This window comes from Plecotus auritus (genome assembly GCF_963455305.1).
Source record: "Plecotus auritus genome assembly, chromosome: 6".
NCBI classification, from domain to species: domain Eukaryota; kingdom Metazoa; phylum Chordata; class Mammalia; order Chiroptera; family Vespertilionidae; genus Plecotus; species Plecotus auritus.
In genome coordinates this window covers 90975585-91000633 of record NC_137773.1, presented here as the reverse complement: position 1 = coordinate 91000633, position 25049 = coordinate 90975585, and the positions used below count along the sequence as shown (strand labels likewise).

General features: G+C 46.1%; 1 pseudogene across 1 annotated transcript; it reads right to left on the bottom strand.

Moving 5' to 3' along the window:
• Positions 1 to 6387: 6387 nt before the first annotated feature.
• On the bottom strand, positions 6388 to 10971 carry LOC308251742 (high mobility group protein HMG-I/HMG-Y-like; annotated as a pseudogene). The gene is made up of 2 exons: positions 10820 to 10971; positions 6388 to 6654 (listed from the first exon to the last, which is right to left on the bottom strand). The product of its transcript is annotated as a high mobility group protein HMG-I/HMG-Y-like (transcript).
• Positions 10972 to 25049: the final 14078 nt, after the last annotated feature.

Genomic DNA, 25049 nt, shown 5'->3' with positions numbered 1-25049 from the left:
TTATTTTTTTATATATATTTTATTAATTTTTACAGAGAGGAAGGGAGAGGGATAGAGTTATAAACGTCGATGAGAGAGAAACATCGATCAGCTGCCTCCTGCACACCCCCTACTGGGGACGTGCCCGCAACCAAGGTACATGCCCTTGCCTGGAATCGAACCCAGGACCCTTCAGTCCGCAGGCCAATGCTCTATCCACTGAGCCAAACAGGTTAGGGCTTTATTGCCATTTAAAAACACATATGTTTTTATTGATTTCTAAAAGGAAGGGGGGGGAATAGAAACATCAATGGTGAGAGAGAATCATTGATTGGCTGCCTCCTGCACACCCCCTACTGGAGATTGAACCACAACCTCTGGCATGTGTCCTTGACTGGAATCGAACCCGGCACCTTTCAGTCCACGGGCCAATGCTCAATCCACTGAGCCAAACCGGCTAGGGCTGTCTGGGAAGCTCTTTATTCGCCATCTATTTTGAATGATAGCCTTGCTGGATATAGTAATCTTGGTTTCAGAACCTTGCTTTTTATTACCTTGAGTACTTCATTCCTACCTGACATTAAGAAATAGCCACAGTCCCTCTCAGCAACCACAATATCTGCTTGATTTTTTGGTGTTAGGGAGGCCACAATTTCCTTATTTACAAATTTACTTTAGCCTATGTATGTTGTTGGCACAGAAGGTTCTAGACTACTTAAATTGCCATACAATTGGCACTCCTATTAGTGATCTTGGAGTCTCCTTCACTGTAGAGGTTTCAGTGATGGTCTTTCATGCCTCCTGGAGTTAATTATGAAGGTCTTAGGTTGTCCATTAGCTTCTGATGCAAGAACCTGCCCTAGGCCACACACTATATGCCATTAGAACTATAATCATCATTATGTATTAGGAGCTCTTGTAATAGAGGTGCTCATAAAGACTGAGCATGTGATCCTAAACTGAGCGGGCCATTGTGCCTTTAGGCTAGGAAACGACACCGGGTATGGACACCTACTGATATCTTGGTCCTATGGCTTATGCTACCTGCAGGATGGTTGCCCCTTCTATATTCAGTCTATTGAAGGGGACTGTGGTATTAGGATTCACTGATTGGACAGCACTGTGGACTTGCACACGCTTTCAGGATGAGAATACACATAAGTAAATGATGGATCTTAGTGGAGAGTTGTTGTTCTTTATCCCTTAATTGGTTCATTTCTGATAGAGAACCAAACCCCAAGCCCACCAGGCTTGGCCCCATCTGTGTATGTTCACACTCTTGGACTGTTGTCTCAGAGTTGCCCCTCAGAATATACAGTCCTAGGTTCTCCAACAATGTGTTCCATGGGAGTTTTGCCTCCCTTACTGGTCTCAGGCTCATAGAGCACCATGCTAGGTTGTTGAAATAAGTTTAAACCAGTTGAATGATACATGGTGTATTTCATCCACGTCATTCATCAGGGGTGAATTGTAACAAATCTGTCCTTTCCCCTAATGTGCTTTTTAAAAAGGCAGTTCTAGGTTCATAGAAAAGGTGATCAGAGCATACAGAGAGATCTGTGATGAATATTAAACAAGTTAAAAGCAATACTTCCCAACAAGAATGTTTTCATTCTGCCAGCTGCACTGACTACTAACGCCCTGGAGTACTTTAGGGACAATATAGCCAGCTGGATCTTATTAAAAGTTGTATTTCCACAGCTCTCATGACTCTCATGTGTGGTGATGGGACTGGAAGAAAAAGAGTCTAGTTCTTCATTTTGTTTTTATTGATTTAATTCTGCCTCATGGAGAACTGTATAAGGAAGGGAATGAAAGTTTTTCTCACAAAGAATTGATGGTCTTAAAATGATATTATTTGGTATGGCTTAGTGGTTAAGTGTCAATCTATGAGCCAGGAGGTCATAGTTCCATCCCAGTCAAGGCACACAAGCTCATGCCTGGTTTGAGGCCTCGATCCCCAGTGGGGGCCGTTTAGGTGGCAACTGATCGGTAATTCTCATCATGGTGTTTCTATCCTCCCTTCCTCTCTGAAATGAACAAAATTATATTAAAAATGCAAATTACAAAAAGTGAAAAACATTTATAGGTGTGGTTTTTTAAAGCATTCTGTTATTTCTCAACTTGCTGTGGACATCCTATCTAATAAAGAGGGAATATGCTAGTTGACTGCTACGCCCTCAAAGGTGCCCAGGGCTGGCTGAGGCTTGCACTGCTGGCAGTGGCAGCAGCAGAGGTTTGATGGGACGTCGTCTTCCCCTGATCGCCAGGTCACCTCCTGCCCCTGAGGGCTCCTGGACTGAGAGGGGACAGGCCGGGCTGAGGGGACACCCCCCCCTCCAGTGCATGAATTTTCATGCACCGGGCCTCTAGTGTAATATTTTAACAGTAAAGGTGCACAAATAATTTCCAAGAAGTAAGTGTGGACAAGGGAGTAAGTTTATGATGATCAGTCATAGAATAAATGTTTGGAGACAACAGAATCATATGTAACCTTCTATAAATGGAGTCTGGGTATCCAGGGCTGTCAGTCTTACACATCCTACTCTTATACATATCTGGGATGTTTTAGGACTCAGTGGCCATTGAAGATGTGGTTGTGACCTTCACCTTAGAAGAGTGGGCCTTACTGGATTCTTCACAAAAGAAACTTTATAGAGACGTAATGCGACAAACTTTCAGGAACCTGGCCTCAATAGGTAAGGATGTGTACTTTCATTTCATCAATTAGGTGTTTCTTGGTCATTGCTTTTTTCCCCCCAAGATTTGAATTGTGAAAAGATAGGACATTGGTAAATAAAAACGATGCATGGTCACAGCTAAAAATGGACTCATAATCTAATATTTCTCTAATATAAGTATTTTGGATTTGTTTTTTGTTTGTTTGTTTTTTTGTTCGTTTGTTTGCATTTCAGGGAAAAAATGGGATGATCATGATATTGAAGAACTGTATAAAAACCAGGGGAGAAAACTAAGGTGAGTCCTATTTATAATAGAAAGTAGTGGCTGATTTGAAGATTTGATTATGTTATGAAATTTTGAAAAAAGGAAATAAAAGAAATAATCCCTGCTTCAATTTTTACTTATATAGAAAATTTTCACCAAAATTATCTTTTTATTAGACATGGATACAAGTAGCTTACTTCAAAATAGTATTGTTAAATTTTATATATGAGGATTACTGTTTTAGTAATAGGAAGGGTGAAATCCTCTTGCAGAACATTGTTTCATTTTCTTAAGTAATTCTTTATTGTTGAAAGTATTACATGTGTCCCCCTTCTAGCCCCATTGAGAACATTATATTGAACTTTAAACAAATCAGACAGAAAGCCTACCCCTTTTTAACTTATTGATTTGAGAGAGAGAGAAACATTAATCAGTTGCTTCCGGCACACACTCCAACCAACTGAACCACTCTGGCTAGGGCAAAAACCCTACCCCTTTAATACAAACCATAAAAATGCAGTTCAAATACCCTAATAAATAAAACTGTTAATAAACAAATTATTAATACCGTACTTCTTGTTTTTTACAGAAATCATATGGCAGAGAGACTCTGTGAAACTAAAGAGGGTAATCAATGTGAAGACAACTTCCATCTTATTTCAGAAATGACTTTGAACAAGAAGACCACTGCAGTAAAACCACATGAATGCAGTACACGTGGAAAAGTCTCTATGCATCATTCACCCCTTGATAGGCACATCAGATGTCACACTGGACACAAACCATACGAATATGACAAATACAGAGAGAAGCCTTATACATTTAGGACATGTGATAAAACCAGTTATCGCCATTTTTTTTATAAACATGAAAGAAATCACAGTGTAGAGAAATCTTCCAAATGTAAGGAATATGGGGGATCCTTTAGGCATCACCAGTCTGTTCGCAAACATGAACAGATTCTCACTGGAGAGAAATGGTATCAATGTAAACAATGTGGAAAAGTCTTTAGATCTCACCAAGCCTTCCAAAAACATAAAAAAAGTTACACAGGAGAGAACCCCTATGAATGTAAGCAATGTGGTAAAGCTTTCAATTGTTCCAGTTCTTATCAAAACCATGAAAAAACTCATACTAGGGAGAAACCTTATGAATGTAAGGAGTGTGGGAAAGCCTTCAGTTATCACTCTTCCTTTCTATTACATGAGAGAACTCATACTGGAGAGAAACACTATACTTGCAAGGAATGTGGTAGAGGCTTTCATCGTTACCGAACCTTGAAACGGCACATGAGACTGCACACTGGAAAGAAACTCTATGAATGTAAACAATGTGGTAAAGCCTTCCGATGTTTTGTTTGGTTTGAGAAGCATGAAAGGAGTCATACTTGAAACACGGAATGTAAGGAATGTGAAAAGGCCTTCTCATATCAACAAACCTTAAAAGCATGCACTAGACTGCACACAGCAGAGAAACCCTATGAAAATGAGCAATGTGGTAAAGCCTTTAGACATTCCTCTTTCTTTAAAAGTCATTAAAGAAATCATGAGAAAAATCCTATGAATGTAAGTGGTTTGATAAAGCCTACAGACCTTACAGTTTTTTAGAAACAAGAGAATTCATGAAGAAAGCTTAATGGAAATTCATGCATAGTATAGTGTTCCAGACAACAGCACAAGTTATTAATAAATGTGTAGCCCTAGCCAGGCTGGCACAGTGGATAGAGGGTCAGCCTGAACACTGAAGAGTCCCAGGTTCAATTCTGGTCAGGGTCACATACCTCAGTTGGACTTTCCCCTGCCTTGGTCAGATGCATGCAGGAGGCAACCAATTGATGTTTCTCCCTCTCCTTTCCACTATCATGTTGAAGCCTATTGGGATTGATGGGTGAGTTGAAGACTTTTTATTTCAGGGCGGAAGGGAGAGAGATAGACACATCAATGGTGAGAATCATTAATTGGCTACCTCCTGCACACCCCCTAATGGGGATCAAGCCCAAAACCTGGGCATGGGGCCTGACCAGGAATTGAACCACAACCTGATTCATAGTTCAACCACCCAGCCACACCAGTTGGGCAAAGTTTACTTCTAATATGCAATTAGGGTTAATTTCTTATAATATTGTATTTGGTTTGTGCTAAGAGGCTATTGAAATTTGACTGGTATTTCTTGGGATTTTTTTTTTCCAGAAAAGGATATATTTTTATTCAAGTAACTGCAAGTAGGAAACCAGAGGGAAGGGCCCAGGCTGGGACAAATGGCTACCTCCTCCCTGGCAGAACAGGGGGAGAAGGTGGCCCTACACCAGGGGTGGGCAAACTTTGACTCGAGGGCCACAATGGGTTCTTAAACTGGACCAGAGGGCCGGAACAAAAGCATGGATGGAGTGTTTGTGTGAACTAATATAAATTCAAAGTAAAGGAGCGGAAGGGAGAGCAAGAGAACCGGATAGAACAGCCAGATCCGGCCCACGGGCCGTAGTTTGCCCACGGCTGCCCTACACTCTCCGCTGTCAACACAGGCCCTCCCATGCTCATTCTGCTGCAGTATCCAAGGGGCAGAGCCCCAACTTCCCTGGGACTGGGGTAGTCAATTCCCAGCCTGCTTTGCCCCTGGCTCCTTCCCAAGAGCATCTTTGAGGGGAGTGTGGGCAGAACAGGAGGCAGTGAGGGTGAACATTTGGCACTGGTAGCAGCAGCAATGACAGATGTCTAAGAACAAAACATGGAACAAAAAACAACTCCACTGTCCAGAGGTAGTTTGTGAACAGGAAGGATGGAACCAGAACCGCGGGTAGTGGGGAGTGGGCAAGGCTCATTCCTTGTTAGTGCCCCATGTCAGGGGGAGGAAACTGGAGGCTTAGAGTGGAAGCAGATGGGGTCAGGGGCTCACTGCCCTTCTGTGCCCCAGGGGGACACTGTTCAACTTAGTGTAGGGCTAGGCACATCGTGGAAGGAAGGAAAGTGGGTGTGAGCCACACCTGGTGAGAAAACAGGTTCGTTGGATCATCTTGGGCCCAAACAGCCCTACCCATGGCCACAGGTGCTGCTGCCCGGACAGTGGAGTGGGCATATCAGAGTGAGATGGGGCTCAGGCCCCCTAATGGGAAGCCAGAGGTAAGAGTGGGGAAGAGACCCCTAAACCAGGAGCCTAGTCAGCAATGCCCCCACCACCACAGGGAGCAGGGACGCAGCAGGCATGGGGTGCAGCTAAGTGGGATGTCAGCTTTTCCAGGGGGCCGGCGGAATGCATGTGGGGGTGAGAGGGTGCTGGGAATCGAGACCAAAGGAAAACTCCCACTTGGGCCACCAGGGCCCGGCTGGTGTGCTGTGTAGTGTGGCGGTGCAGGCGGGCATAGATGGGTGGTAGTGGCCGAGGGAGGGGCAGGGGCAGGGGCAGTGGGAGCGGAGCTGTCCAGTCCCAGAAGGAAATGGCTCCTCAGGGAGGAAGCAGGTGGCACGGTCACTGCTCCTCGGAGGACTCCTGCAAGATGCCCACTTCTTCCTCCAGCTTTTGGGTCTGCCCCTTGGTTTCCTTCCTGGAGTCGTGATGGTTTTCCGGGTCTTGGCAGCGCCCTTGTTTTTGCTCCCCTTTGGTCTGCCCCGAGGTCTCTTAGGTGTTGGCACTTCGCTGTGCTCCTTCGGAGGCTGCTTTCTCGGCCTGTCCCGCCCTCGCTTCTCAGTGCCGTCCTTTTCCTGCTTGGAGGCCAAGGGCTGGCTGGACTTCGAACTCACTCAACTCGCTCCCCTTCTCTACGGAGCAGGTGGAGGAGCCATGGCTGAGATGCGCGAGCTCGGCCACCGGCCTGTGGTGCTCGCTCCGGGCTGCTAGGAGCAATGGTGCTGGGCGCTGAGGACCGGCCTGGCTCCGCCGCCGCCGCTAGTAGCAAATGTGGGTGCCTTCTTGGAGCCGCACTAGCGCCAGAAATAGCCCTGGCTGGGAGTCCCAATTAGAGGATTATTGGGATCTTTCTATTGGTCTTGTATACTCTACCTTAGTGACTCTACCAAAAGTTCCCCTTTTGGGTGACAAGTATAAGAACTTTATACCTATAAACAGTTGGAATAGTTAAATAAGGCAAGTCTATGCAATAATACAGTTTTATGTGAATTATTTTAATATTTGGAGTTTTACTTTTTTCTGACTATTTGCTTAATAGACTTTGATTTAAGAAAAAATACCTGTGATTGGACAAAAATCTAGAGCTGGGGTGTTCCCCTGTGGATAATGTTATTGACTAGACAGATACATAGGAGTTTCATCTTTTATATCATTTTCTGGATTTTCCACTTCCAATCAAGAATATCCTCAGAACTTCCACCAACTCTTTTATATTCTTTTTTTTTTTAAGTAGATTTTCACTGATATTTTCAGAACACCCACATCAATGATTCATCAGGGTTAGCATTTTTCTGTAAACCAGAAACTGATTCAGACTTTTATCCTATCTAATAAAAGTAATATGCAAATTAACCATCACTGCTGCGCCCACAAGCCACACCCATCAGCCAATCAGGAGTGGATATGCAAATAAACCCAACCCAGATGGCTATGGCCACAGAGAGCAAGAGGGAGGCTTGGGTTTCCCCGGCAATGGAGGAAGCCAAGCTTTCAGCCTGCCCTTGCCAGCCTAGGCCTCCACTCAAGGCTTCAAAGTTTCAATGATAGAAGATACATAAATCCCAAAAGAAATGGCTGCCGCCACGGAGCAAACAGAAGGCTTGGCTCCGCTCCAGGCTACAAAGTTTCAATTGTAGAAGATAAATAAACCCCAGATACCAGGGCCTCCCCTTGGGTCGCCAGGGGGTGTGGCCGGCCTGCAAACCACCACAGGCCTCTCGCCCAGGCCGCCCCATGCCCCAAGGGAACCCCCACCCATGCACCAGGCCTCTATCCTATCTAATAAAAGAGTAATATGCAGATTGACCATCACTCCAACACAAGATGGCTGCCCCCATGTGGTCAAAGATCCTGCCCCCATGAGGACACAAGATGGGCAGTTGGTAAGGACCAGGCCTGCAAAGGAGGGCAGTTGGGGGCAATCAAGCCTGCAGGGGAGGGCAGTTAGGGGTGACCAAGCTGGCAGAGGAGGGAAGTTGGGGGCGACCAGGCCTGCAGGGAAAGGCAGTTGGGAGGGACCCAGGCCTGCAGGGGAGAGCAGTTGTGGGGGACCAGGCCTGCAGGGGAGAGCAGTTGTGGGGGACCAGGCCTGCAGGGGAGGGCAGTTAGGGGAAAACAGGCCGGCAGGGGAGCAGTTAGACATCAATCAGGCTGGCAGGCAGAAGCAGTTAGGGGCAATCAGGAAGGCAGGCAGGCAAGCAGTTGGGAGCCAGCAGTCCTGGATTGTGAGAGGGATGTCCAACTGCCCATTTAGGCCCGATCCCTAGATTGGAGAGGGTGCATGATGGGCTGAGGGACACCCCTTCCCTCCCCCGTGCATGACTTTCGTGCACCAGGCCTCTAGTATTGGAATAATGTCTAATTCCCCTCTTTAGATTATATAAAATCTCATTTGTATGGGAAACACCTTATACTGTCAACAGAGCTAATTAGTGTGTTCCTGATTCACTTTGTGACATCTATAATTGTGTAGTCACAAAGAAGTATATGGGAGTTTTCTCCACTGCATTGTCCACTGGCTGCTTTGACCTGGTCCTTTCATGTGAGAAATGTGAACGTAAGTACATTTTTCCTACCTGGAAGACTGGGGGTTTCCTCTTACTTGTAGCTGAATGTATTCTTTCAAAGTTCTTAATTACTTTTCATGATGTGTGAATAAAAGTATGTGTCTTTTTACCAGGCGATTTTGTATTTGTGTAAACATCATAGAGTTGGCTTACACAAACCTAGATGGCGTAGCCTACTGCATACCTACACTATATGGTATAGTCTATTACTAGACTACAAATCTATGTAGCATGTCACTGTGCTGAGTACTGAAAGAAAGAAATTGTAGCACAGTGGAACTTGTATATTTAAACATCTGAACATGGTAAAGGCACAGTAAAAATATGGTATAAAAGATAAAAAATGATATACCTTTAAAGGTCACTTAACCATGAATGAAGCTTGCAGGACTGGAAGGTGCTGTAGGTAAGTGGTGAGTGAATGTGAAGATCTAGAGGGCATTACTATAGACATTATAAACACTGTGCACTTAGGCTAAACTAAATTTATTAAATGCATATTTTAAAAAATATTTGTATTGATTTCAGGGAGAGAGAGAATCATCAATGATGAAAGAGAATCGTTGATTGGCTGCCCCCAACATGCTCCCCATTGGAAATTAAGCCCGAATCCTGAGCATGTGCCCTGACCAGGGAATCGAACCGTGGCCTGGTTCAAAGGTCAAAACTCAATTACTGAGCCACGCTGGTTTGGCAAAAAGTATTTTTAATAAGTTAAATTTAGATTACTGTAACTTTTTTACTTTATAACTTTTGTTAACTTTTGACTCTTGTAATAACACTTAGCTTACCTGAAACACATTGTGTGCATATAGGGACACAGACAATAGGATGCTGAGGGGGTGGGGGTGGGGTGGGCTGGAGGGCATTGATGAGAGAAAAAGGGGGACATGTAATACTTTTAACAATAAAAAATTATTTTTAAAAAAGACTTTGAGCCGAAACCGGTTTGGCTCAGTGGATAGAGCGTCGGCCTGCGGACTGAAGGGTCCCGGGTTCGATTCCGGTCAAGGGCATGTACCTTGGTTGCAGGCACATCCCTAGTGGGGGGTGTGCAGGAGGCAGCTGATTGATGTTTCTCTCTCATCGATGTTTCTGGCTCTCTCTCCCTCTTCCTTCCTCTCTGTAAAATATCAATAAAATATATTAAAAAAAAAAAAAAAGACTTTGACATTGCTTCCTTATGGATGAAAGTCCTTCAGTAACCAAGTTCTCTGAATCTGTGGACCCCTAGCTTTTTATTAACACAAATTGCCCTAAAGCAAAGCAGATATACATATCAAAGGTAAGGTTTGGTATACAGTAGGCATTGTCAGGTTGGGGGAACTGCCTTCGACTGTCAGGCAGCAGGCAATAACATGTAGATTTTCAGGTTTGGGGAAATGCTTTCAGCTATTGCAGCACACAATAATATGTATCTTCAGCCCTGCTGAAGCCTCAAAGTCCACCAACCTTTTGATGAACTTCTTGCATTTATGACCTGCTGGAATTAGCCCCCAGCAATAGACAATTTAATTGCCATTCAGGGAAGCAAGAAATTTTTCTGCATTGGATTCTGTGAGATAATGAAGTTAATTCTATCTTGGGTAATGATAATCATTTTTCTTTAGATGGCAAAAAAATAACTTAATGCTAAACCTAAATTGAAAGAAGCACAAATCATATTAGTAAGAAAGGCAAATTTTGATATTTTTATGCCTTGGAAACCCGTTCTTGATCATATGTGCAGACATGAATGCCCTGCCTAAGGTGTAGAAGGGAAGGCCACTGGAAATCAGACTGTAGTCTGGCCCCTCCAGGTCGGACCTCAGCAAGGCTGCCCTCTGGATCTGGTATGGAGCTCCCAGACCTCCTGGGACTGGCCACTCAACACTAAAGCTGCCCAGGCCCTGACAGGGCCCCACAGACTTACATCACCAGGACAGAGCCTCAGGGAACGATTGTGGTAGCAGGCAAGCCAATCTCCTTTCAAATGACACTGGGGCCACTTATTCTGCCCTCTCCAAATTCACTAGCACCCTTGTCCCCACCTCAGTCTCTATTATGAGCATTGTCAGACTAGTCTCACAGCCCTAGGCCGCCTCACTCTACACTGCATCTTAGTTGAGACCCCTTTATTGACTCCTTTCTTGTTGTAGCTCAGTGCCCAACCAGGGCTACCGGGCATCCCCCATAAAGCCCAGTTGTTCCAAACAACAGTCACCTACCTTGGTTTCACTCTCACCCCACAAAGCTGAGCCATTACCATGGACCCTAAACGCCTTATCTCCTCTATGACTGTACCCTCCTCTAGACAAGAAATATTCTCCTTTCTTGCGCTGGCTGGGTACTCTCCCCTCTGGTTCCCAACTTTACTCATCTCGCAGATCCCCTCTATGACGCAGCGAAGGGATCCCTCACTGAGCCGTTAGATCCCAAGCCCAGCATTCTCACCCCCTTAAATGCTCTGAAAACTGCTCTCACCTCAGCACCTTCTCACAACACCATCCCCTTCCCAAAGAGCACATTTCTTTACTGCAAAACTGCACTTACTTAAGAGTCCTATCAGAAACTGAACTCATTATCACTCAAACCTTAGCGTGTTATCTCTAAGGAAAAATGTGGCAGTTTTAAATGCAAGTGGCCAGAGGCCTAGAAACAGACTGATGAGCCTTCTCCCTCCTCCCTCACCCCCAATTCCTTTTCTCCAGCTTCATGTGCCTATACATAATTTTTCAAAGTCTTTGGTAACTTAAAGACTTTGGAGCATTGCTGGGTTAAATGATAAACATCTAAATATGTTATTTTATTATTATTTCTTTAATTTATTTTTATTGATTTCAGAGAGGAAGGGAGAGGAAGAGAGAGATAGAAACATCAATGATAAGAGGGAATCATTAATTGGCTGCCTCCTGCACGTTGGACCAAGCCCGAAATCCAGGCATGTGCCCTTGACCAGAATCGAACCTGGGACAATTCAGTCTGCAGGCGACGCTCTATCCATTCAGCCAAACTGGCTAGGACTACATATTTTAAAATAGCATAAAATACTATCGATTGCTAGACAAGTTTTAATTCACCTGCTCTTAGTTTTTATTACAGAAGGTCGCTTGTACTTGGCTGAATGTATATTTTCTTGACTGTAAGACTGTATTTAAAGTGTGTTCATAAATTTAAATGCTGGTTGTTTACTTTTTTGCTACAGCTGGGTATTTGTAAATCAGGTTTGTGTTGTCCAGTGTGTCAGGACCTGATCACCCGTGACGTCTCTCCTAGTAAGCTAAAGCAGCCCCACCCAGGCTCTCTCCTGATGCTTAAGTCCTTATAACTGAGCCTAGACTTTCTTTATTTCCACCGCTCATTCACACTATCATTGAAAACCTCAACAGGTCTTCCTGCTTGGTATTCAGGCACTTCTCTCCCCTTTTCTAGCCTTCTTAAAAGTCATACACTGCAAAGGACACCAAGTCAGGAATGATCCCGTAATACAGGGAAATAACGAAGCAGACCAGGAGGCCAAGGCAGCGGCTCAGAGGAAGCCTCCATCTCCCCAACTCTTAGCTATACCCCATCTAACACCCTAATACACTCCAGAGGAACTTCAGTCCCTACTAGATCTTGGGGCTCCTCAAGAAGATCCATGGTTAAAATTACAGGAAAAATATATCCTTCTCCAGGGACAGGCCTGTGATATCTTATGGGCTATCTACAACTCCCTACATATACTAGTAGGATACATTTGTAATCTAAAACCCCTCATCATATGTCCTTCCTACAGCAAGGTATCACCAAAACCTGTTCTACTTGTTACCCAGTATCTCCCCAAGGACAGGTGAGATTAGACTTCCTTTCCCCACTCATTAGTCCAGGGGCCAAATCCTTGGACCAGACTGGCAGATTGACTTCACTCACAGGCCCCCTATTAAAAAAAACCCAAATATCTCTTAACCTTAGTAGATACATCTAAGGCTGGGTAGAAGCATTCCCCACTAGGTCTGAAAAGTCCTCGAGGTCACTCAAACTCTCATTCAGCACATCATTCCCAGATTCAGCCTACCCACCTCATTACAATCAGATAATGGGCCTGCTTTCATATCTCCAATGACTCAACAGGCCTCCTCAACTCTAAACATCTCCTGGAACTTACACCCTCCCCCCCAACACCAGCCCCAATCTTCAGGCAAGGTACAACAGTCAAATTCCTTAATTAAGTCTCAACTAACTAAATTAACTCTCCAAACTAAAGAACCTTAAACTACTCTCCTACGCCTAACCTTTATGCACTTCAGGTCAGTGCCCCCAATGCACCCTCCTTTCTTAGTCCCTTTGAACTCATGTATGAAAGACCCTTCTCATTAGGAAACTTACCTTCCACAGGGACTCCTTAGGAGTCAGTGTCCCATTTTAAATCTCATCTGACAATTACTGAGAGAACGTGTTGATCAGGACCTCCCTTGACCTTTTACAGGAAACAGCCCCCCTGTTCCTATACAGCCAGGGCACTGGTACCTACTAAAGGAAATCCATCCATCAGTAATTTACAGCCCTGATGGCAAGGCCCTTATCAGGAACTCTTAACTGCCCCAGTTGCAGCTAAACTATCAGGGTGTTCCCCATGGTTCCTCCTTTCCCAGATCACCTCCATCCCCTACGTATTACACCCACCAGATTGGGCCCACCAGACTCCGTGTTACCCACATCCCAGAGGAAGAGAACGAATGAGTGAGCACCCCTGCACGTGCCCGCTATGTACTGACCCAACCAACCCTGACTTCCCGGGAAGCCCACATCCTCTCCCAATACAAATCCTACAGGTCCTAGCTACTGCCCCTCTCCCTTTGCATCAGGATTCTCATCTTTCTATGGGACACCCCTCTACAAGGGGAATACAATTACTATGTGATGATATTTCCTTCTTTCTAGGTCCCAAACATACCCTTTGCCCTCTTTGGGACAATCCCGGCCCTGGAAGTGAGGATTAGCTCACCTTCTCATCCTATTCCAACCCTCCTCTCCTACCCCATAAGGAAATTTCTCACCTCCACTCATCTCGAATGAACACGTACCCATTCCCTCATAAACCAGACCAATCCAACTTTTCCAGGGTTTGCTGGCTCTGCCTTTCCCTCTCCTCTTCAGCGTATACCACCATCCCTATCCCAATCAAGAGATGGAATCAGCCAAAAATCACTCTAGCTTATCAGAAAGAAAAGGAACTATATTTCTCAAAAAGGCAGACACCCTTCCAGGTAATTATCCTACAGCCCAGGCAAATCGGGCCTCTCTTCCTTTTCGTACTTATATTCTATCTCTTACTAAGGTAGCTCCTTCCTCCCTCCCAGTCACAGGTCCTATCACTCCACACACCCCACTAATCGCCCAAGCCCCTATATGCTTTACAAGGTCACAGGGCAGTATAATAATAGGCCATCTCCCATCATCACCTTGCAACAGCACAGTTAGCCTAGAACTACCAAAGGGCCTTTGGTCCCAATGGGTTGACTACCAGGTCTCCCCGGAAGCCAATGGTTATTTCCAATAGCCGGTCTGTTTTACTTCTTATCCAACCTTCAGGCCACAGGCTTCAACTACTCCTTTCCTTCCCTTTAGCTTTTCCATTGGATAACAGCCCATTTTCACATTCCTGCCACTTTCTTTCTTTTTTTTTTTTTTAATATATTTTATTGATTTTTTACAGAGAGGAAGGGAGAGGGATGATAGAGAGTTAGAAACATCGACGAGAGAGAAACATCGATCAGCTGCCTCCTGCACACCCCCCACTGGGGATGTGCCCGCAACCAAGGTACATGCCCTTGACTGGAATCGAACCTGGGACCCTTCAGTCCGCAGGCTGACGCTCTATCCACTGAGCCAAACCGGTCAGGGCGTCACATTCCTGCCACTTTCACTGCAATAATCTCTCAACCACCCATCTGTCATCCCTTATTGGTAATGCCATGGCGACTAACCTCTCAACTTGGAGCTCAGAACCAGGAAAAGGAACCCCATATCCTTTAATCCACCTCTTCTCTCCATACCTTTCAGTTTGTCTCCATGATCAGGGATTTTTCTTCTTCTGTGGGGAAAACACACACATACATACATCTGCCTCCTGATCAACTGGACAGGAACCTGTACTCTCATCTATCTCTCACCCAATGTAGATGTGGACCCAATAATCAGTCTTTACCTGTCCCGGTAGCCCATCATATCTGACACAAAAGGGCAGTCCAGATAATCCCTCTCCTCCTAACCCTCGCCATCACAGCAGGGGCTGGAACTGCCATAGGGAGTTTAACCACTTCTCTACCTATTTTAAAATCCTGTCTCAGGACCTACCAGAAAGCTGTAGATGCCCAGCAAGGGACAAAACTGGAAAAGCAAGAACCTCGCCCCCAGGGTAACCTATCCTCTCCTTTCATATCACTAGTCAGGCAACTTAGACCCCTGAGCTTTCCCTCCCTAAAGATAACATTTAGGCCTCAGGTGTATTTCAGCTCCAGGCCCAGAAAAGCAGCAAAACCAAACTAGTGAGGCTGTGGCAACCCCAGGACCAGCTTTTACCTCCCACGTCACTCGACAGGACTGTTTTCTAGCCTTCACCAACCAGTCTCTCGGGGAAATCATGCTGCTGCGACCCCTCGTCCAGTCCACCACTATCGAAGTCCATTCCCCTGTGATATCAACATCTCCCATCAGCAGGAATGGGAGTCAATATGGAAGATATGACCTTCCTCCCTATTCCATAGAACAAAAAGGCTGGAATGTTAGGTCTGATCAAATAATTGAATCGATATCCTCTCCCCTGGTTATTGACCTTTAGGCCACTTCACAATGGACATTCCACTTACTTAGACCACATTCCACTTGTTAAGACCATATCTCTCCCCTCCAGAGTTTCCCAGAATCCCCACCTGCACAGAAAATTCTCCGCTCAGAAAAAGCCTGCCTAGAGTCCTTCAAAAACCTCTGACTCTCTGTCTTTAGGGACTGGCGCCATTTGGGGGCTCAGCCCATCTGGTCTCCATGACCTTATAAATTTATAACCCCTTACCACTTTGGCCTCCTGTGTTCCTCCTTCGGCAACCCTAACATGGTGTCTCCCAGAAACAGGCCTACCTTACCATCTCTGTCATGTTTGGCCGCTGAGCTGTGAAAGCAGCAAGGCCTTGGCACAGGTGCAGGGCTGCACTTCAGAGCACAGCAGCTGGGCTCCTTGGTCAATTAAGCTCCTTGTTGTGCGGGTCAGTGAGGTGCAGTCTCAGAGCCACCTCATCACCTAGCCAGGGGCAGAGCTGGAATTCAGACAGGTCCTTTGGTTCCAGAGACTAGAGCACAACCAGTGCACTAAGAAGGCATCTCTCAGGGCTACAGAGGTTGCAGCAAGTGCTCCTCTATCATGTGGGAGATTGACATGGAGGTTGGCCAGACTGGTCAGAGCCATCAGGCTCCTCTGAGGAGTGGGCTCTTCCTTCTCCAGCAAGTAGTGTTCAGTAAACACACTGCAGGGACTGAGTCTGCTTTTCTGGCTACGACAGGCACAGGCTAGGTCCAAGTAGCTTTGAAACCATCATCCAACTTTTCAAACAACTGCTTGACTTTGGGTGGTTTGTGGGGACCAACACCGTTCTTGCTGCCCCTCTTTGGTAAGAGTTTCCTGGGGCCCTAGACCTCCCCTACCGGGGCCTCCACCACTGGTTCCAGCAGGGGTGGGGTAGTTCCTGGCATTGCAGCAAAGGTAGAGACACTTAGAGGTCCCAGACCCGAGCCCGGAGCCTGACCCATCCCATGTCCTCACCTGTCAACCCCCTCTCCCAAACTGTATCCCCAGCCGCGCCTTGGAAGCACAGGTTCCAGGCCCCATGAGGAGAAGGCACAGCTGGAAACTGGCCCTTTAAAAATTTTATTTATTTAATTAATTAATTTGTTTTTGTGTTTGTGGGTTTGTTACTAGTATATATGGCTCTTATTAGGTTCCAGTACATTCCCTCTAACCTCACTTCACTGTTAATTTTATTCATAAATGAATGCTGAATTTTGTCAAATGCTTTTTTTGTATTTATTGATATGATTATATGATTTGTTGTTGTTGTTCATGTGGTGTATCAGGTGACTGATTTGAGAATGTTGAAGCTACCTTGCATCTGGGGAATAAATCCCACTTGACCATGGCATATGATCTTGTTAATTTATTGCTGGATTGGTTTGCTAATATTTTGTTGAGGATTTTTGCATCTATGTTCATCAGAGATATTGGCCAGTCTATTTTGCAATCAGGGTAATGCTGGCCTCATAAATAGAGTTTGACAGCCATTCCTTCTCTTGAATTTTATGGAATAGTTTGAGGATAGGAGTTAATTCTTTTATCAAACATGGTGAGATTTACCTGTGAAGCCATTCAGTCCAGGGCTTTTGTTTGCTGGGAGTTTTTGATTAAGGATTCAATTTTATTAGCAACTAGAGGCCTGGTGCACAAAATTTGTGCACAAGGGTGGGGTCCCTCAGCCCAGACTGCACCCTCTCCAATCTGGGACCCCTCAGGGGATGTCTGACTGCCGGTTTAGGTCCAATTCCACAGTGGGATCGGGCCTAAACTGGCAGTCGGACATCCCTCCCACAACCTGGGATTGCTGACTCCCAACCACTCGCCTGCCTGCCAGCCTGATCACCCCTAATCACTCCCCTGCCAGCCTGATTGACACCTAACTGCTCCCCTGCCAGCCCAATAGCCCCCAACTGCCCTCCCCTGACGGCCTGGTTGCCCCTAACTGCCCTCCCCTGCTGGTTTGGTTGCCCCTAACTGCCATCCCCTGACAGCCTGGTCGCCCCTAACTGCCCTCCCCTGCTGGCCTGGTCCCCCCCAACTGCCCTTCCTCTCCTGTAGGCCTGGTCCCCCCCAACTACCCTTCCCTGCCGGCCATCTTGTGGTGGCCATCTTTGACCACATGGGGACAGCCATCTTGCGTGAGAGTGTAAGGGTCAATTTGCATATTACCTCTTTATTATAAAGGATTATATGTCTATTCAGATTTTCTGTTCTTTCTCAGTCTTGGAAGATTGTATGTTTCTTGGAATTTATCCTTTTTTCTAAATTTTCAAATTTGTTGGCATATCGTTATTCATAGTATTGTCTTCTAAGTTTTTGGATTTCTCTGGTGTCATTGTCACTTATCTTCTTTCATTTCTAATTTTATGTATTTTGGTCCTATCCTTTTTTTTTATGAATCTAGTTAAAGTTTTATTAATTTTGTGTTTTTTTCAAAGAACTAGCTTTTGTTTTCATTGATCTTTTATATATTTTTAGATCCTACTTTATTGTTGCTTATTTATTTTTTTAAGTACGTTTTTATTGATTTTAGAGCATGGGGAAGAGACAGGGAAAGAGAGAGAGAGGGAGAGAAACATATATCTGCTGCCTCCTGCATGCCCCTGCTGGGGTTCAAGCCTTAGCAACCTGGACACCCTGGCATGTGCCCACATTAGGAATCGAACCAGGGACGTTTTGGTACATGAGTCGATGCTCAAACATTGAGACACAGTGGCTGGACTACTCATTTCATTATAATTTTCTTTATTTGGGCTTTATTTGTTGTTGTTTTTTTAGTTTCTTTAGGTGTAAGGTTTGATTTTTTTTCTTCTAAAGTTACATTTTTTTAATTGAGATTTACTTGTTTATTAGCTTTGCCTATAGTGCTATAAATTTTTTCTAGAGTGCTATTTAGCCTTCATGTGTTTGTAGTTTTCAGTTTTTTCTTGTAATTGGCTTATGCTTTTATCCCATTGTCATTTGTGAATATTCTCCATATGATTTCAAATTCCATAATTTATGGAGACTTATTTTGTGGCCCAACAGCTGGTGTGTCCTGGAACATGTTCTGCTGGGGTCTTTTCTGCATCTACAAGGGTTCAGGAACCTGGAGAAGGGCTGAAATGTAAATTAAATAAACTAGACATGAAATATAAATTTGGGAGGCCAGACAGAAACTTAGTTCTAGTGACTAAGCTCTCCGAATCTCTGGACCCATGGCATTTTATTCCCACATTTTTCCCTATAGCAAAACAGATATACATATCAAAGGTAAGGGTTGGTAAACAATAAAGGACCATCAGGTTGGGGGAACTGCCTTCAGCTGTTCCAGCAGCAGGTAATAACACGCAGATTTTCAGCCCAGCTGAAAGAGTCCATTCGACCTTTTGAGGACTTCTCCCATTTATTATGACCCTGCTGGAATTAGCCTCCAGCAATGTTCCACATGCACATGAAAAGAATGTATATTCTGTTGCTTTGGGGTACAATGTTCTATGTAAATCAATTAAAACTATGGGATCTAATGTGTTATTAGAGACCTCTGTTTCCCTGTTGATTTTCTGTCTGGGTGATTTAGCCATAGATTTCAATGTAATGTTAAAGTACCTTATTAATACTGTCTTACTGTCAGTATCTCAATTTATGCTCCCCCCTGCCCCCGCAATACTCACTTTCTATAGTATTTAGGTGCTTCTATGTTAGATGCATAAAAGTTTCCAAGGGTTATATTTTCTTGTTGGATTGATCACTTTATCATTATGAAATGTCATTCTTTTTCTCTTGTTATAACCTTTGTTGTAAAATCTATTTTGTCTGATATAAGTATTACTGGACCAGCTTTTCTTTCATCTCCAGTTGCATAAAATATCCTTTTCCATCTTTTTACTTTTAGGTAGTGTGTGTTACTTTCAATCTCAAGTGGGTCTCTTGTAGGTAACATATATATGTTTTTTTTTAAATCCATTTAGCCATTCTATGTCTTTTGATTGTTGCATTCAAAACATTTACATTTAAAGTAATTATTAATAGGAATGTCATTATTACCACTTTTTATTCATATTTTTATTTTTTTCTCTTTTTTTAAAGGAAGTCTCTTTAACTTTTCTTGTAAAACTGGTTTAATGGCACTGAACATTTTTAGCTTTTTCTTGTATGGGAAAGTCTTTATCTGCTTTTTTTTTTTTTTTTTTGCTTTTTTAAAATATATTTTTTATTGATATTTTTAGAGAGGAAGGGAGAGGAATAGAGAGCTAGAAACATCGATGAGAGAGAAACATCGATCAGCTGCCTCCTGCACACCCCCTACTGGGGATGTGCCCGCAACCAAGGTACATGCCCTTGACCGGAATCGAACCCGGGACCCTTCAGTCCGCAGGCCGACACTCTATCCACTGAGCCAAACCGTTTTTGGTTGCTTTGTTTTTTTAAAGTCTGAATTATAGTGTCACTGGGTAGTGTAATCTTGGTTGTAGGTCCTTTCTTATCATTACTAGGAATATTCCATGCCGGCCCTAGCCAGTGTGGCTAAGTTGGTTGGACATTGTCCTGTGTACAGTAAGGTTGCCAGTTTGAGTCCTTGTCAGGGCACATACCCATGTTGCTGGTTCCATTCCTGGTTGGGATGGGTGTAGGCGGCACCCCATTGATGTTTTTCTCCCACGTTGATGTCTCTCTCTCTCTCTCTCTCTCTCTCTCTCTCTCTCTCTCTCATCAATAAAAATATTCAAGCCGAAACCGGTTTGGCTCAGTGGAAAGAGCGTTGGCCTGCGGACTGAAGGGTCCCGGGTTCGATTCCGGTCAAGGGCATGTACCTTGGTTGCGGGCACATCTCCAGTGGGAGGTGTGCAGGAGGCAGCTGATCGATGTTTCTCTCTCATCGATGTTTCTGGCTCTCTATCCCTCTCCCTTCCTCTCTGTAAAATATCAATAAAATATATTTAAAAAAAAAAAAGTTTAAAAATAAATAAATAAATAAAAATAAAAATATTCAAGGCCAAATCCTTCTGGCCTGCAAAGTTGCTATTAAGAATTCAGCTGACACTTTTATGGGATTTCCCTTGTACGTAACCAGCTGGTTTTCTCTTACTGCCTCTAAGATGGCCTTTGTCTTTGATCTGTGGCAATTTAATTATGATGTGTCTTAAAATGGGCCTTTGGTACATCTTGTTTGGGACTGTTTGTACTTCCTGGACTTGTGCCTTCACTGGGTCACCCGGTCAGATGGGTTCAACAACACATTGTTCTCTCAAACCTCCGTCCTTGAAATGGCACATAGTTCTCCATCAGTGGGCAGAACATATATCCCAAAGACAGGGGTGGGAGGAAGGAATCTGATTGCCCAGTTATAGCTCATTGGTTGACCAGCAGTGGTATCTTCTCAGTGACCCTCGCACAGAACAGCTGCTTGAACCGTGTGTGACTCTTTCCATTAGAGCCATATGCCAAGGCTACGGGGAAAATCTCTCTTTACATACAGGAACTCCTTGTGCCTTTTCAGTGGAGCTCTTTGATGAAAAGATCATCTTGTAGGGTGAGTCTTGAGACCTCATGGTTTCCATGGTGCAGGTGGATGCAGCAACACTAAGTCTATGGCCCTTGTGTTTGCCATGATGGAGACTACAGGAACCACCTCCTCTTACCCCCTAATGTATCACCAATGCATTTCATGTAACCCACTTGGATCTTCTCTTCTGATTGTCCTATCTAATAAAAGAGTAATATGCAAATTAAGCATCACTCCGCTACACCCACAAGCCATGCCCACAAGCCACGCCCACCAGCCAATCAGGAGCAAATATGCAGATTAACCCAACCAAGATGGCTACAGCCACAGAGAGCATGAGGGAGGCTTGCGTTTCCCCGGCAATGGAGGAAGCCAAGCTTTCCGCCTGCCCTTGCCGGCCTAGGCCTCCACTCAAGGCTACAAAGTTTCAATGATAGAAGATACATAAACCCAAACAGAAATGGCGGCAGCCACGGAGCTGGAAAGAGCAGGAGGCTAGGGTTGCCCCCGGCGATGGAGGAAGCCAAGCTTTCCCCACACCCTGGCCGGCCCAGGCCTCTGCTTAAGGCAACAAAGTTTCAATGATAGAAGATACATAAATCCCAAAAGAAATGGCTGCCGCCACGGAGCAAACAGAAGGCTTGGCTCCGCTCCAGGCTACAAAGTTTCAATTGTAGAAGATAAATAAACCCCAGATACCAGGGCCTCCACTTGGGTCACCGGGGGGCATGGATGGCCTGCAAACCACCACAGGCCCCTCGCCCAGGCCGCCCCACACCCCAAGGGAACCCCCATCCTGATCCGGGACACCCTTCAGGGCCAACCAGCCAGCCCCCACCCATGCACCAGGGCTCTATCCTATCTAATAAAAGAGTAATATGCAGATTGACCATCACTCCAACACACAAGATGGCTACCCCCATGTGGACACAAGATGGCCACCACAAGATAGCCAGCAGGGGAGGACAGTTGGGAGTGACCAGGCCTGCAAGGGAGGGCAGTTGTGGGTGATCAGGCCAGCAGTGGAGGGCAGTTGGGAGGGACCAGGCCTGCAAGGAAGGGCAGTTGGGGGCGATCAAGCCTGCAGGGGAGGGCAGTTAGGGGTAACCAAGCCAGCAGAGGAGGGAAGTTGGGGGCGACTAGGCCTGCAGGGAAAGGCAGTTGGGAGGGACTCAGGCCTGCAGGGAAGAGCAATTGGGGGGGACCAGGCCTGCAGGGGAGGGCAGTTGGGGGTGACCAGGCCTGCAGGGAAAGGCAGTTGGGACGGACCCAGGTCTACAGGGGAGAGCAGTTGGGTCGGGGGGGGGGGGGGGACCAGGCCTGCAGGGGAAGGCAGTTAGGGGTGACCAGGCCTGCAGGGAAAGGCAGTTGGGAGGGACCCAGGCCTGCAGGGGAGGGCAGTTAGGGGAAAACAGGCTGGCAGGGGAGCAGTTAGGCATCAATCAGGCTGGCATGGGAGTGGTTAGGGGGTGATCAGGCTGGCAGGCAGAAGTGGTTAGGAGCAATCAGGAAGGCAGGCAGGCGAGCAGTTGGGAGCCAGCAGTCCCGGATTGTGAGAGGGATGTCCAACTGCCCGTTTAGGCCTGATCCTACCGGGATTGGGCCCAAATGGGCAGTCAGACATTCCTCGAGGGGTCCCAGATTGGAGAGGGTGCAGGCTGGGCTGAGGGACACCTCCCCCCGTGCACAAATTTCGTACACCAGGCCTCTAGTAATATATAAAACTAGAGTCCCAATGCACGAAATTCATGCAAGAGTAGGCCTTCCTTCCCCCAGCTGCTGGCACCAGCTTCCCTCTGGCACTCAGGACCCGAGCTTCCCTCTCAGCCCCAGCTTTGTCCAAAAGGACATCTGGTCTAATTAATATATTATGCTTTTATTATTATAGACTAGATGCCCAGTGCATGAAATTCATGCACTGGTGGGGGAGGGGAGGTGTCCCTAAGCTCAGCCTGCACCCTCTCCAATCTGGGACTCCTCAGGGGATGATTTCGGGTGGCGAGATCAGGCCGGCAGTCGGACATCCCTCTCACAATCCGGGACTGCTGGCTCCTAACTGCTCACCTGCCTGCCTGATCACCCCCTAACTGCTCTCCTGCTAGCCTAATTAACACCTAACTGCTCCCCTGCCGGCACGATCGCCCACAACTGCCCTCCCCTGCTGGCCTGGTCGCCCCCACTGCCCTTCCCTGCAAGCCTGGTCCCCCTCAACTGCCCTACCCTGCTGGCCCAATGGTCCCCAACTGCCCTCCCCTGCAGGCCTGATCTCACCCCCAACTGCTCTCCCCTGCAGGCCTGATCTTGACCCCAACTGCTCTCCTCTGCTGGCCAATTTGGTTCTGATTGGTCAGTTTCTATGCCAGTCAGCATCAAAAGCTCTGCCTCCTAGGCAGCCATTGGCTCCTCACAGTTGACCCAAATTTGGTTCTGATTGGTTGATTTCTATGCCAGTCAGCATCTCTGGGCCTATCAACGGGGCCTGATCAGAAAGGTGGGGCTGACCAGCAGCCCCAGTGGAGGCCTGGAGAGAAATGGAGGCGTGGCTGCTGACCAGGCCCAGAGCTAAAGAGAGAGGCAAGTGCTGATCAACAGCTGCTACAGAGGCTATGGATCACACCCTGCTTCTCTCTTCAGGCCTCTCTCTGGGCCTGATTCCCAGCCCCCTCAGCAGTCAGTACTGGGTCACCTTGCCTGCAGCCATAGCAGTCAGCGCTGGGTCACCACGGCAACCCAGTGCTGACTGCAGGACTGACTTCCGGTTGGTCGATCCTCCAGGTTGTTTTGGATGTGATGGACCCAGGGTTTTTATATATTAGGATAAAGTACAAAACTGCCATTTCCTGTAACAATATCTCAATCCATTGACATTTTGCTTCCTGACAACAAACTCACAAAAATTCTCTTTAGGTTTGAATGATTCTTATATTGACAGATGGAACCCAGTTTTCTGATAAATCTCATTATTGCTGGATTAAACAGTGTAACTGTGGTAGGCAACAGGAATGGCACAAGGTGTCTGAATGGGCTCAGAACAAACGTGGGTTCAGCAACCTGGATACTTGGGTTCTGGCTAGGAAAGAATTCAGAGCAAGACCCAATGTGTAAGAGAACATTTATTGTATAAATTACAGAGGTGTGAGAAGTAATTCTTAGAAGAAATGGGCTTAGGAAAGGAGTTAAGGAGGTAATGGAAGCGCCCTTGGAGCTTGGGAGTGGAAGCTAATGGTAACCTGTGGGGGGGAGGAGGAGGAGAAGGGGGAAGGGAAAGGTACAGGTGTGCTCCAGGGAGGGAGAACTCTGGGTCTTCCTTCCTAATGTTTAAGGCTGGAGATATCAGGGGAGGTACCAGGGGAACAGCTGAATGGAATATCCAGGTGTGTCCATTCAGGGATGTGGCCTCCACTGATGAACTGGCTGGCACCAGAGCAGGGGTCATTTTTCAATGCAGCTGGTCCTGATGTCAGCCCTGGCATTTTGTTGCTTAACTGGGCCTGGAGCTAAAGGAGGAAAAGTCACCCTGGGGACAAGGTCCCACCCTACAACTGACTACCCATTGCTAGACACCTGGCCTTCACTCTGGTGACCTCTGTACCTGGCCCATCTCCCTGCTCTGTGTATGTCTGTGGAACTGCCCACAAGATAACCACAAGTAAGGGGTGGCTCATGACCTCAGAGGAGGGTGACTGAATCACCAGTGGGAACACATTTTTCATGTGAAAAACATTTTCTAAAGGTAACCATTCTCAATACGCAGAAGTCACTTTTTGCGCTGGACATGATGGCTTGTTTCTGGTTTCAATGCTCTTTCTGGGAATCTGGCTGTGGTTCTGGAAGGATACCACCCTAAGGCATCCTGGTCCCTGAGCCTGGGCACCTTTTTGCAAATGCACACGTCAGACTCCAGTTGTCAACAAAGATGAAAATGGAGCCAGATTCATTAGGTGCCTTTTAAGTGTGTGTGTTTGGAAGGAAGGACCACTGTTCCTTGAGGATTCTCAGCCCTGCCTCTCAGTGCAAATGTCCCCGGACAGGAGACCTGGCTGCTTTTGGCTCAGGCCCCTCCGACGCTAGGGGGCGATGTCGTACGAAGTGTCTGTCATCTGAGCTGGGCGCCAGTAGGGTGGAGCTGCCGTGGGGGCGGGTGTCT